The sequence below is a fragment of the Myodes glareolus genome, chromosome 13 (assembly GCF_982192425.1).
Source record: "Myodes glareolus chromosome 13, mMyoGla1.1, whole genome shotgun sequence".
Lineage (NCBI taxonomy): Eukaryota > Metazoa > Chordata > Mammalia > Rodentia > Cricetidae > Myodes > Myodes glareolus.
The window spans coordinates 15,069,796-15,083,854 of NC_142038.1; positions in this window are offsets into that span (position 1 = coordinate 15,069,796).

Sequence of the window (14,059 nt, forward strand, 5' to 3'; positions counted from 1 at the left end):
CAATCCAGTCTTTTATAAACTTTTTTTATAGTACTTTTTTTCTTCCTAAAGTCTCTATAAATGTGTTTTATTCATTTAAATTGGAAAAGGGAAAATGCCAAGTTCCTTCAAAGGTTATGTTATTTTCACGGTACATGATTAATTCCTCAGGGACGTAAACTCTTGATACTTGGAAGGACATTTATGAAGTCTCCAAGGGCGACACATTGCAGTTCAATTTCATATACCATGTTTCATTTATTTCATTATTTCATGATTAAATAATGCATGAGAGAGAAGTAGCAATTATGATCATGAGATCAGTGGAAATTGCATCAAAATTATTTGAGAGGATTCAAAATGGACAAGAACTTATTCTTTATTTTAAAACTGTACTTATCTAGAAATCTTTAAACATTTGTGCTAAGTATCTCCGAGGAATTTCAGGGAACTGAAAGCGATCACTCCCCCTGAAATGGAGGGTGACTAACATCTTTGCACATATGTGTGCTCATGATTCCCCAAGGACCAGAGTTTCTAAGCAAACTGATGTCTTAGACTTGGGCATTGCTTGCTATGTGCCCGCTGCATGTCAGCCTTTGTGACAGTGATATGGATAGAATAAAACAGATGTAGCCTCGACTTCACATGGGACTTATATTCTCTATTCAGATGTGTAGGTAGACCGTTTCCCTCTAGTATGCTCTATAACAGGATGAGGGAAATCCAGTGGTTGAGAAAGGCAGACATGAGGTTTCATTCAGACTCAGGTTTCAGGGCATGTCAGACCATAGTGTGGAGGATACTGGTAAAAAAACACATGGAAGACTATCATGAAGCACCTAGAGGCATTTTCTCTCTGCTCCTGACTCTTGCATATACCATGAACTTTGCACAGACTTCTGCCATAGCCGTGCTTGGTGATGCCTGAGTAGACATGATTTGAGGCACAGCTCATGCTTGCTCTGGGATCCATCTGTCATCAGTCCTATAGTCACCTTTGTCTTTTCTTCCTTTCTCCAATATTCTATCTCATTTTCACACTCTTATACTTAATAGAAAACAGTGTGGACACTTATCACACATACTGTGGATTGGCTCTCCATTAACCAAACAAATCTCTCTCTCTCTCTCTCTCTCCCTCCCTCCCATCTCTCTCTCTTCATCTTTCTAGAGAATTTGAAGTAGAGCACAACAATTTCACTGAAGCACTGTCTGTGAAGTAAATTAATGATCTGTGGGGTAGCAAATTAAAATGCTTCTTTGGGATAGTCAGAGCAAACAATGCTGTCATCTCCATGATATCATTCTAAAATGTTTCTCTGTTTAATGTACTTAGATTATGTCTTAACACGATGCCAAGGGCAGCCCTGTTCTTCAGCTCCACAGAAAACAGTGGTTCATTAATTCCATCAGGCACCGATGAACTTAAATGTGCACTTATTTGGTATTCTGTAATGGTTTCATGCATAATCTAAAATTTAAATACCTTTAGTTTAATTTGGGGCCATAACATATACTACTAAATTTTGGATTATAATAAATGCTTTTAAAATAGACATAAGACATACTTTATAATCTTGAAGGGAGGGAGAAGTGACTCTCTTTCTCACATACATACAGTTATAGTCCTGAAAACATTTGGGTTAAGCGGTGATATAACAGAGAGTATCAGTTATCAAAAGTCACAATCTGCTGCCTAATCAATCTTTCCAGAATTCAGTAACTTAGGATAATCATTACTCTCACGGACCTGAGGTTGCCTAAGGGTGGTTTGACATGGGTTCAGCTTAACTACAGTGGTTCTGCTCCGTCCTGTGCTTGTCTTGGAACTAGCAAGCTTGCCCATCTCTTTTAACCATGTTACTGACAGATAAATAGAGAACTGGCGAACACACATGGCTTCATTTGAAGCCTAGGTTCATATGCAGCAAACTATCATTTCCGCCTCATTCTTGTTGGTCCCAGCCAGGGTTAAGGGCATTTTCCAAATCAAGGGAAGTGTGTAGTGCAGATTGAGGGGCATACAAGTCTTTAGAGAAAACCTACATGTACAAGGTAGGGGGAAGAAGGGGGGATCATGTGTAATCCACTGGTTGGTCTTCTGCCAAGTCATCATCTGACCTCCCCCTGGCAGCATGCAGCTACACCAGCTCTCCTAGCCTCTAGGAGTGTTGTAATGTCTGGCTGCCTGACAAAGTTCTTCCAAGGTAATGTGAACAGAAATGACTTAGCCCATAAACATTTCTGATGGGAACACTGTGTCATTTCCTCTTTCTTTGGCTTTATGCAACACATTTAAAAACACTTTGTTAAAATATCTTCATTGTACAGAGTGATGGGTGAGTTCCATAGCGACATTTTCGGTCAAATATATTTTGTCCATTGACCATATTCACCTTCTCTTACTTTGCTTGCTCCCCGTCCCCTGATAGTTCCCTTGTTCCTCCTAAAGAGTTATTCTCCTTCCAAGTCAGGTGTGTCTGTATATGCATGTATGTATTGTTGTGTGTTTGTGTATGTAATTAATGTGTATGTGTGTGCATGTATGCTTATATGTGTATGCATGCTTATATGTGTATCTATGTATGTGTCTGCACATTTTTATGTTTATGTTTTTGTTGCATATGTGTATGTATGTGTGTGCATGTGTACGTAGATATGTGTGTATGTTTTGTGTATCTGTGCATATGGGTGCATGGATATATATATATATGTGTGTGTGCATATATGTGTCTTTGTGTATATATGTATATGTGCATGTGTAAGTGTGTGTTTCATGTGTCAATTACTTAATTATCTTCCAGAAGCCACAGCTAGACCAGATTTCTTCACCTCTCATGTTGGAATACCTGGTTGACTAAGTTACATACAAAACTTCCCTCACTGAGTACGATGCCTTCTAGGTCTCCGATTTTCTTTTATTCTTCTTTGTAGCTTAATAAAACTTTGTTGTGTCTGCATGCAACATTTTCCTAGTCCATTATCTTTTAGGGAATGGGCTGATCCAATAGTCTAGCTATCATGAATATAGTAGTTATTAAACACAGATGTGCAGGTATCTCTGTACTATGCAACAGAGACTTCTTTGGGTGTGTATGTAAGCTTATTAAAGTCGAAAGACACGTATAGACAAAATTCATTGCTTTATCCAATCTCAGTCAGGCTTCTGAATCTTTTTATGCACCCATGCCTACTCTTCTTTGTAAGATTTTAGCAAAGAACTTCACTAAGGCATGTTTCACAAAAGCAAACAGAAAGAACTAACCAAACAACCGAGCAAACCATAAAGCTCAACCCATGTATCTGGCCTTCTTCCTTTGCTCGGGTGATGTCTGATCATAGCCTGCTTTTGGTAGGTAGGTTAGGTTACTGTGGTCAGAATCCAGCCGTAACTGAAGGTATCTCTCCTTGGTAATTTTTTCATCTACTAGCTTCAACCCCACCCTAATGGCTGCCACTTACTCGGCCTCTTGACTGTACTGAATTTGGTGTGAGAGAAGTGGATTTTTCCCACACTGAAAGACTACATTGCAGTGGTCCCTGTGCCTAGCACAGTGACACTAAATAAAGTCCTCTTTAGTGAACATCACAAGGCTCATTCAAGTATTTTTGATTTAACAGCATTAAATATTATCAGAAAAAAGAAATGAAAGACTCACTAATCAATCACTTACTAGTCTTTGTTTGAGAACAATAAATTTATTTATGTTGGTCCATTACTCATTTTAGAATTTATCTCAGCAGCTCGATTTACCTTCAGAAATCTTCAGATTCAAGAGATAGCACAGATAGGAAGGCCCCAGTAAACCTCCAGGGTGTCTTGTGGCATCTGTTAGGACATTCCTTACCTCATTCCTTTCTTGGTTTCATGAGAGTCCTTTTGTAGGTACAGAGAAAGAAAAACAAGCAGGAGGGAGGTTGAGTGTGTGGTTCTCAATTGGTCCATGGGCTTGCCAGAACATATTGTATCCACAGACATATTCACAACAAGTCCTTAGCTGCTATAATGTTCTCATTGAGAATTTACAATGTCGGTTTGATCTTAAAGTTTAGTTTTGGGCATGCAATGGCTTACGGGTTGGAAAACATTATCCACTGGGGTATATCCTTTTCAATAGCCATAAAAAGTTTTTTTTATTTTACTTTAGGTTTTGATGTGGAACAATTTTATCTCATAAAGAAACATCCTGAATTTATAAGAGATGATAACATCCCACTCCATCCATCAAGTAACATCCCCCTAGTTTTGGATGCTGAAACTGCTACTTGCTGCCTTTTTTCTATTTTGTTTCAAGAGAAATGCATTTATTACCTCAGAAAACCTTGTAGTAAACATCTGGAAGTCACCTTTCTCCCCCCCCCCCTTTTTTACATGTTATAGATGTGCTAATCGCTTAGTCTACTCGTATCATCAAGCAGCCATGGGCCTGTGGGGTGTATAATAGGAGATCATGTGAGGGATGAAAAAGACTTTGTTCAGGGCAGAGTAGCAACAAGAAGTTGTTCATCAGCATCAAATGGATAATTCCTTTTTTTTTTATTTCCCTTTACATAGTTCTAGCCCTATGGTATTGCTCCTTACAGTTAATAGTGTCTAAACTTATGGAGCACTTAATAGATTGCTTTGTCTATTCCACACACATGTGTGTGTTTGGAGACAGATTCTTACAGTGTAATTTAGTCTAGTTTCATGGTCTTCCTGCCCCAGTTCCTTTAAAGCTGGGATTACTTGCATGAGCCCTCATACATTGCTTATGACTACTTCTGAGCAAATACCTGTGACAGGGCTGTTGTGATCTGCATTTCTCACTTGAGGAAACTAAGGTATAGCTGGTAAGACCCTGGGCTGTGGACTGACCCTGGTCCATCTGAGTCCAGAGGCTGAACCCTTCTTTCTCTGCTTTGCAAAGGACTGGCTACATGATTCTCAGGGTGGGTTTACCCATCATTGCAAAGGAAGTTTATTGCTGCCAAGGCTTTCTAATAACCTTGTATTGCCTGATCTGATAGTACCAACTGTAAAAGGTAGCATCTTTACAGGCTCTTTCTTTCTCCCTGTATCGTGTTGCTGCTGGGCAACTGTAGTAGTTTGAATATAATTGGCCCCTAAAAGCTCATAGGGAATGCACTATTAGGCAATGTGACTTTGTTGGAGTACGTATGGTCTTGTTGGAGGAAGTGTGTCACTGTGGCAGTAGGCTTTTAGGTCTCATATATGATCAAGCTACACCCAGGGTCTTAGTTCACTTCCTGATGTAGGACTCTAGATGTAGGACTCTCACCTCCTTCTCCAGCACCATGTCTTCCTGCATGTCATCATGTTCCACCATGATGATAATTGACTAAACCTTTGAAACTGTAAGCCACCCAATTAAATGTGTTTCTTTGTAAGAGTTTCTGTGGTCATGATGTCTCTTCATAGATATCTAAACCCTAGATAAGACAGAAGTTGGTACCAGTGACTGGGGTATTGCTGTGATAGGCTGGACCATGTTTTTGACTGAAGTAATATGGACTTTGGGAGTTTGGGTTAGAAAAGCAGAGGAATGCTTTAAGCTCTGGCTAATGGATCTCGCCAGTAGGAATATGGAAGACAGTGGTGCTGAGTGTCATTTGATGAATGTAGGGGCCAGACTCTAAAGATCTCAGAGGAGAACAATGTTAACCTAGAGATGGTTCTTTTGATATTTTGTTAAAAAATGTGGCTGTTTGCCCTTGTCCAAAGAGTCTGCCTGAGGCTAAAGTGAAGAGATTTAGATTAATTCTGTTGTCAGAAGAAATCTCAAAACAACCTAATATGGACTCTCTTGTGTGGTTGCTAATGTTCATGCTTATGAAGATCTAAAATGGGAAGGAGCGAGCTGAGCATTTGTAGGAGGAGGGCTGACTTGTTCATCCCAGCTACCCGGCTAGCTTAGTACCGAAATAACCACACAGAAACTATATTAATTAAATCACTGCTTGGCCCATTAGCTTTAGCTTCTTATTGGCTAACTCTTACATCTTAGTTTAACCCATTTCTATTAATCTGTATATCACCATGAGATCATGGCCTACCAGTAAAGTTTTGGCACATCTATCTCTGGCAGAAGATCCATGGACTCTTCCTGATTCCTCCCTTCTTCCTTCCAGCATTCAGTTCCATCTTCCCCACCTACCCAAGTTTTGCCCTATCAACAGACCAAGGCAGTTTCTTTATTCATTAACCAAGAAAAGCAACACACAGACAGAAGGACCTCCCACACTGAACAAGGAAAAATACAAAAGACCCAACTTGAGGAGGAAAAGAGTGAAGGAAGTGGAATGGAGCTAAGTTGTGTGTCGAAGAAACTAAACAGATTAAAAAATAAAATAAAGGGGATGGTGATCTCAGGGTAAGATCCCACCCAACTAAGTTTTCAACTTGTGAAAGGAATGAAAGAAAAGCTTAGAGCTGGGTGTGGTGGGGCACACCTTTAACTCCAGCACCCAGAAGCCAGAGGCTGGCGAATCCCTGAGTCTGAGACCAGCCTGGTCTACAGATCAAGTTCTAGGACTGCCAAACTTAGACAGTGAAGGAAACCATTGAAAACAGAAAGCTGATGAAGATATAATTGAACAAGGGAATCATGTTTCACCCCCAGTAAGCAACAGAACTTGGCAGCTTCTTCCACCTGGTTCTGGAGTTAAAGACTTGCAGGGGTTATGGAATTTGTCTCTGTGAATAAAAAAAGCTGTTGAGGGCAGGCATGCATCTGGGATGTCCTTGAATGGAGGCCTAGAGAGGCTATGTGTGAAGCTGTGAAGGTGAAGCTTGGATTGCCTTGGAGACCCCAAGATGCTGGAGATGGCAGAGTTGAGGGATACCAGTCAAGGAAATCTGCTAACAGGAAGTGGAACCAGCCCAAGAGAGATAAGTATGTTGCAGTCAACAAAGGAAGGTGAAAGAAGTTGGAGTTCTGAAGTGTGCTTTGACATCAGATGTGGAAATACAGAGTTTGGAGTTTTTCCCAGTTGATTTTTGGTCTTGCTTTGGTCCAGCATTTCCTCACTATCTTCCTTGCCCTACCTTTTGGAATGGTAATGCATATTATGTACCATTGTATGTTGGAAGTATATGATTTTTTTAAATTTTGATTTTATAGGGGATTACAGTTAACAGATTTTATGAATCTCAGAAGAGACTTTGAACTTTTAAATACTGTTCAGACTGTCATAGACTATGGGAACTTTTAAAGTTGGACTAAATGCATTCTGCATTATGATGTGGGGGGCAGGGAATGGAATGTGGTAGTTTGAATGTAATTGGCCCCATAAGCTCATAGGGAGTGGTACCATTAGGACTTGTGGTCTTGTTAAGGTAGGAGTGGCCTTGTTGGAAGACGTGTGCCACTGTGGGGGTGGGCTTTGGGGTCTCATACATGTTCAAGCCTACCAAGTGTCCCAGATCACTTCCTGTGACCTGCAGATCAAGATGTAGGATTCTCATCTCCTTTTCCAGCACCATGTTTGCCTGTACATCATCATGTCTAACCATTATGATAATGGACTGAACCTCTGAACTGTAAGCCACTCAATTAAATGTTTTCTTTTTTAAGAACTGCCATAGTCATGGTGTCTCTTCATGGTAATAGAAACTGTGACTAGGATACTATCACGCTACTCACAAAAGCTAGGGTTACAAGACCTTGCTCGTTCTGTGTTCCTGTCCATCACCTCACCCAGGAGATCACTGCCACATGGGAGCTGTTTTGAATTTTGTAGTTACATAGGTCCAGACCTACCTTGCATCCCTCTCAGAAGTGCTCCTTCTAATCCCATGTTCTGGGGAGCACTTGGTGGGAGTGGCAGGAGACTTTCCATGGATCTCTTCCCCCCACCCAGTTTCCAGATGGATGCCTGACTTAGCTCACCTACTTCGGGACTTTTAGAGCAATGAACTGAGACATAGGGTCTCATAGCCTCTTCAGAGATGGAGATGTGGTCATGTCTGCTGCTGTGTGGAAGAAGACCGTACCCAACAGAAGAGAACGTACCCTTTTGAGAGATGAGTCATCCAAACTGCTAGGTGGCATTTGTGCTTCTGAATCCATTTAACTCTAAGGTTCGGTGCACTCCTGGCCCATTTATGTCATCTATCAGGCATGCTATTATACCTTTTACCATATTTTGCAGTAAGTAGACAAGAGAATTCAGCAATGGGGGTGATCTGTCTCTACGGCATTGTTTTAATGGGCATTTACAGCCTGATATAATTAATATTAAAGCTTGATAAGTTTAGCTTCCTAGGTAATTTTCATTAGGCAGAGGAGCATAAAACAGCATTCTAAATTTATGTTGTTGGCATGATACCAAGACTTCTGGACATTTTGTATTTTTGTCTGGGTATAGTTCAGTTAGGATGCATACCTAGCCTATACATGACCCTGGGGTTGCTCCCCACTGAAGAAAAATAGCACAAATGTGCCTCTATGGAACACAATCACACTTTCTTCCATATTTCACTGATTTGAATGAATAGCTGCCCTCTCTCACTCACACTCCCCCAGTGTCATTGGAAAGAAGAGATAGGCAGAAATAACCCAGACTCGTGGAACATTTTCTCCTTTAATGTACGATGATTTCGTGCATGCACTGAGTGCTTGAGAAATGGCATGCAGGGTTAATTTTCTGTTCCCCAGAACATCATGTCTATTTAAAGAAGAGCTCAGGGACTTTACACCAAAGCCTTGGAGTCTACAGATTTACCTTTATTCAGCCACATGTAAGATAAACCTTAAGAAAAAAAATCCATGATTCAATTTTCTATACTTTTCCTATGTGGGTGTGTGTTGGAAGAAGGAAGACTCAGCATTTTTTTTTAAAACAATTCTGTATATTTAGTGGAAGTCTGGTTTTTTTTAAATGCAATTTCCCTGCCCTCTTTTATCATTGTTTATAGACAAGCTCTGATATCAATTGTCTTTGTTAGCTTATTAAATTACTTCTTAGGCAAAGCCTTGAAGAACAAAGATAAGAGAAGGAAAAATAAGTCTAAGGAAAGGTGGTTGAAGAAGAGGGGGGTAAGACGTGAACCACATTTCTGTCTCTCGGGAGTGGGGGAAAGAGGCAAGTGTTGAGTCTGGAGAGGTTTCTCAGGGGTCGAAAGCACTTGTTGTTCTTGCAGGGTACCAGTGTTCAGTTCCCAGCATCCACACTGAAGCTCTCAACTGTCTGTGACTCCAGTTCCAGCGGATCTGACACCCTCTACTGGAGTTCAAGGGCACTGCACATCTGTGTGGTGCGTGTATATACACACATGTGTAGGAAAACACACACATACGGTTACAACTCAGTTTTTCTTCTAAGAGTCACATAGTACTGGTTCTAGAAGTGGGGGGAGTGGAGGAGCTTTGGGGAGGAAGGTCATCTTCTTAGTAGTCCATCTGTTGAAATCTGCATCAGGCAGAAGGCATACAGCTTTCCAGATGTTCAGGTTCTCTCACTTGGGTTGAAGTGAGGATCCAGATGGCTTCTGTGTGTGAGAGATCAGAGTCTGAGAGGCCCAGGCTCAAGGCCGTGAGGGTTTTCTCAGCTAAGGTCGCTGCTCTGAACTGAGACTTGTGATGTCGCTCTATTTAGTGCGTGATCTAGAGGTGACAAAGGTGACTGGGCTCTGAGGTCCATGCTCTGCCACAGTCACAAACCATAAATGTTTTGCTCTGGCCTAGTACCAGTGTTCAAGGCTGCTCAAACCCTGGGCTCAGTACCTTTCTTGGAAAGTGTTCCTCCACTGCGGTGCTTCAAGGAAGTGACCGTGGTTCTGGTGAGAGCTGCATTTGACTGTGTCCTTTTGTGTGAGCAAGAGGGCCTCCTTCTACATTTAGAAGAACCACTTGGTTCTAGCTCTCATTGTCATTATCACTGATGTCATCAGAAACCATGAAATAAGATGAGGAAATTTTCTTTCTTTATAAACATAGGGCAAGGCAACAAGCAGGGATCTAAGAAGTCTCTAGGAGAGAAACTAACCAGGGGGAGATCATATTATGCTCCTTAGCCAGAGCTGAATTTAAGTATTGGTGTGAGTTTCGCATACCAAAACCAAAACCAAACCAAACCAAAACCAGATATTATGATTCAGAGTGATGGTTATTTTATCTCTCATAATTCTGTCAATATGACTTGTCAAATGTCTAACCTATAAAATGAGTGAACCCTGGAGACAAGGAAATAAAAATCTTTTGACTTCATAGAAACTAGATCCAAATTTAGCCAGTGGCATGAAGCACAGTTATTTCACTTTGTGTTGTTGAATGGATAGCTTTCAGGGGGCAAGAGAAAGGGTTTATGGTAACCTTTCCACCTTATCTCTTGCATGGGGTACCTGAGAACCAACTCCCTGGGGTGTGATGACACACAGACTGAATGGACCCAGAAATACTGGTGACATCAGAAACTTCTGCAATCTTCAGTCCTCTGAGAAACCAGAGACAATCCTGTGAGGAAATACTGGAGAAGCAGGCTCAGAGGACTCACCTAAAATCTATCTAAGGATTGTGAGAGGCTCGGGACTATGCATTCACATTAAGCCACGAAATAATCTGCAAACACACTAACTTCGGATACCCAGTCAGATCTAGGATGACTTTGATGTGAAGCTTTGGATCTCAAGCATCGGTCCCTGGCTTCCCTTGGTAGGATTATTTCTAACTGGTTAAAATCCACAGTTTTTCAATCCTCACTGTGGAAGTTTGGCTTGTGCCCATGGGTTGTTAAGGGGATCAAGAGCCCTGACACCTAGTGGAAGAAGGTATAATGGTGGGAGATGTGAAGAGCCACATAGAAAGGTCTTTACCAGAAAGCCGAACATCAGGAGCAGTATGTGAACAGGAGTTCACAGAGATTCAAGGCTATAAGTAAAGTGTACTATGAACTCCTTTTCCTGTTGTCTGTTCTTTCAGAAGGCAGACTCACACATGTATGTGTACTGATTTGAATGAAAATTTGCCCCCCCCCCAAAAAACCCCTACAAAAACTACTGTGATCAAACTTGTAATGACAGCTCTTCTTGTGCCATAGAACTGAGATCCAAGCAGATGGAGCAATGTTTAGAGCCTCCATTCAGTTTCTGCACTAAAATCTAGAAAATCAGGCCTTGTTAGCTTCCAGATATTCCTTGATATTGCTTTGTTACTGAAGTTACTGAAGTTCTGAGAATATCCCCATCCAGATGCTGGCATTCTGCAGGATGTTACACAGATAGCATAAGCCCTTTCTTCTGGTATCAGTGTGACAAAAGGTGAGTCAGAGTGTGAGGAATCTATTGAGAATCTGGAGTACCTGGGTGAGAGAAAATGGAAGGATCTGAGAATTGAAAGAAACAAAATGATAGCCTGCCATTAGGAAGTAAAAAAAGATGTAGACATAAATGCTATGTCTTCTTGTCTCAAGACTTCTTGGTACTGATTTATCCTATTATATGGAACACAAAGGAGCCTCACTCTTTCCAGATCTGCCAGCAACTGTTCCCAGACTAAGAGCTGCTCTGAAGACTTGCGGGATGGTTATGTGAGAAAATGAAGGTTCTTTGGAAGAGGTTTCAGAAATTCAACTAAAGCTAAAATTGTCTGTGGAGTTCATGTCTTTTTTTCTTCCCTTTGTTGAAAATCATTTTCTCTTCACATTTTATATAAAATAAAATTTTATATATATATATATAAACTGTGAAGAGAAAATGATAAATGTATATGCACACACACAAACACACACACACACAAGCACACACACACACACACACATAATGGTCATGGCTCTCTTCCCTCGACTTCTCTCAATTCCTCTCTACTTCCTCTCCCATCCAGAAGCACTCCATTTCTATTTCTCATCAGAGAACAAACAGACGTCTTAGATATAATACCATAATATAGTGTAATATGATAAAGCAAAATTTGATGTATTGGAAGTATACAAAACAAACAGAAGGAAACAAACCCAAGAGAAGGCACTAGACGCATAGACCCACTCATTCACACACTCAGGAATCCAAAAGAATTCACTAAATTGGAAGTCACAATTTATATATAAAGGACCTATAGGGTAAAAAAGAGAGAAGAAAAAAATAACAAAACAAAATTTTAAAAAATGTAAGATACATTTCTAAGGCCATTCCATATACTATAAGCAGTTGTGGTCTGCCTGTATTTAAATCATTATCTCTCTCTACCAACCCACCTATCCCTTAGATCTTAAGGATATTGTTCAGTGCCATGATGAGTACCATAAGAGTATGTCCTTTACCTGGACCATCAAAGTCCAGAAATGGTATCCAATGCTTCTAGAGGTACCCACATAGAGGAAAAAGCTTCAGGATGCAGTTCTGTGTAAAGGTCAGAAGATACCAAGAGTCTTCTCACAGTGACACAGCCCACAGTGTGGATTTCACAAAGACTGGATCAAAGCCCAGCTAAGTGGCAAATGCAAGAAGATTTTGGTGTAAAGAGAGCTCTGGGAATTAATTGGTACATAGACTGTAAATCTACACAGTTTGTTTCTTGCAGTGTAAGCATGGGGAGAATTATGGGGTTGATGTGTACCAGTCTTAGCATTTTCTGTGGCTTTTGTTGTTTCTAAGGCAACCAAATGTATACAGACCACACTAAATCAATGGTCTTTTCTTAAATGTTTGTTGTTTCAGTATTTTTAATTTATGAAATAATTTTCTTATAGTTCTGGACTCATCCTGCCTTTATGATAATTACTTGTGTTATTTATAATATTGTTAAAGCTTAGGATTTTGTAAATATAAGTCTATTTATATTTATATGTAGTGTTTATTTCCTAAAATAAATCTAGAGTTCAAAGTTGAAGTTTTAACATCAACACCTAAATTCAGTATGTACTATATGTTGTAGCACTTAAAAATTCATACTATAGCAGATTCTCTATGACCACACTCCTGAGGCTTTCTGGCTCTTCAGGAATGCTCTGTCTATTTTGGGCACACTTCTCATTTTCCATTGTTCTATCCAGTTATTGCTTCTTACTGTGAAGCATGTGTGATAGATTTTTTTTTGTCTTAGCTTTCCTTGGCTGCATTTCCAAATTGACCTGACTGTGCATGTTTTAGCTTTGATTTAAAATGTGTGTGCTATGATTATGTCAGCTTTACTGAGTGACTCCAAGCCAAAGTGTTTAGGGGTCAGTTAGGAAAATTGCAGGGCTGGGAATGGAGCACATTGGTAAAGTGCTTATCTGGAAAGCATAGGCTGGGGTTTGTTCTCCATCACTACCACAAGAAAAGCATGCTGTTCTTCAAATATAAAATCCTGAGGGAACTAACACGTGCAAACTGACGTATTGTATTTTAGTTCTAGGCTGTTGAAAGGAACTTCCTGAGGAAGACATGGGACAGGTTAACTTTACCTCAAAAGTATAAGGAGAGACAAGCTGACCATTGGAAGTAAAAAAGACAAAGAGAACAGGCTTGTCTTAGAAAATGCCTGGTAAGTTGTAGACTGCTTAACGGTTATGTTCCTACAACCAAGGCTGAAAATAAACAATGGCGAGCATTCGAATTTTGACAGCATTTGATTGAGTTTGATGGATTTATTCAGAAGTTTACAACAGGGCTGGTGAAAGGTGCAAAATATCAGATGGGTGAAATGCAGAAAGAGTGGAATTGCAGTTTTCCCCTCTGTGCTGTAGTAACAGTGGAATCACGTTTTCAGAAAGACAGATGTGCGAGGAAGAAGCCTAGTGCTCTGGCTGCCGTGTAACGGTGAGAAACCCAAGCACATGTGGAATAGTATGTAAAAATGTTTGCTGGTGAGCACCAAATGGGAAAGGACTGTTTAAGGGAGTTTACCCTGCACAGGGGATAGCGCTCCTCCCAGAAGACATAGGTTACCAAATAAAAGATCCAGGGCTAGGTGTGAATACCTCTCCCTGAGCCCCACCCCAAACAATACCAGTTATTGCCTTGGCTCTTCATTGCCCAGGAGAACTTGATAGGAAGACCTTATTGCTGAAGGTGCCACACATTTGATAACTTGGGGGAATCAAACCGACCTGAAGGTTGTCTTCTGCTGCCTAGCTTTCATGGCACGGGGAGGTGCTA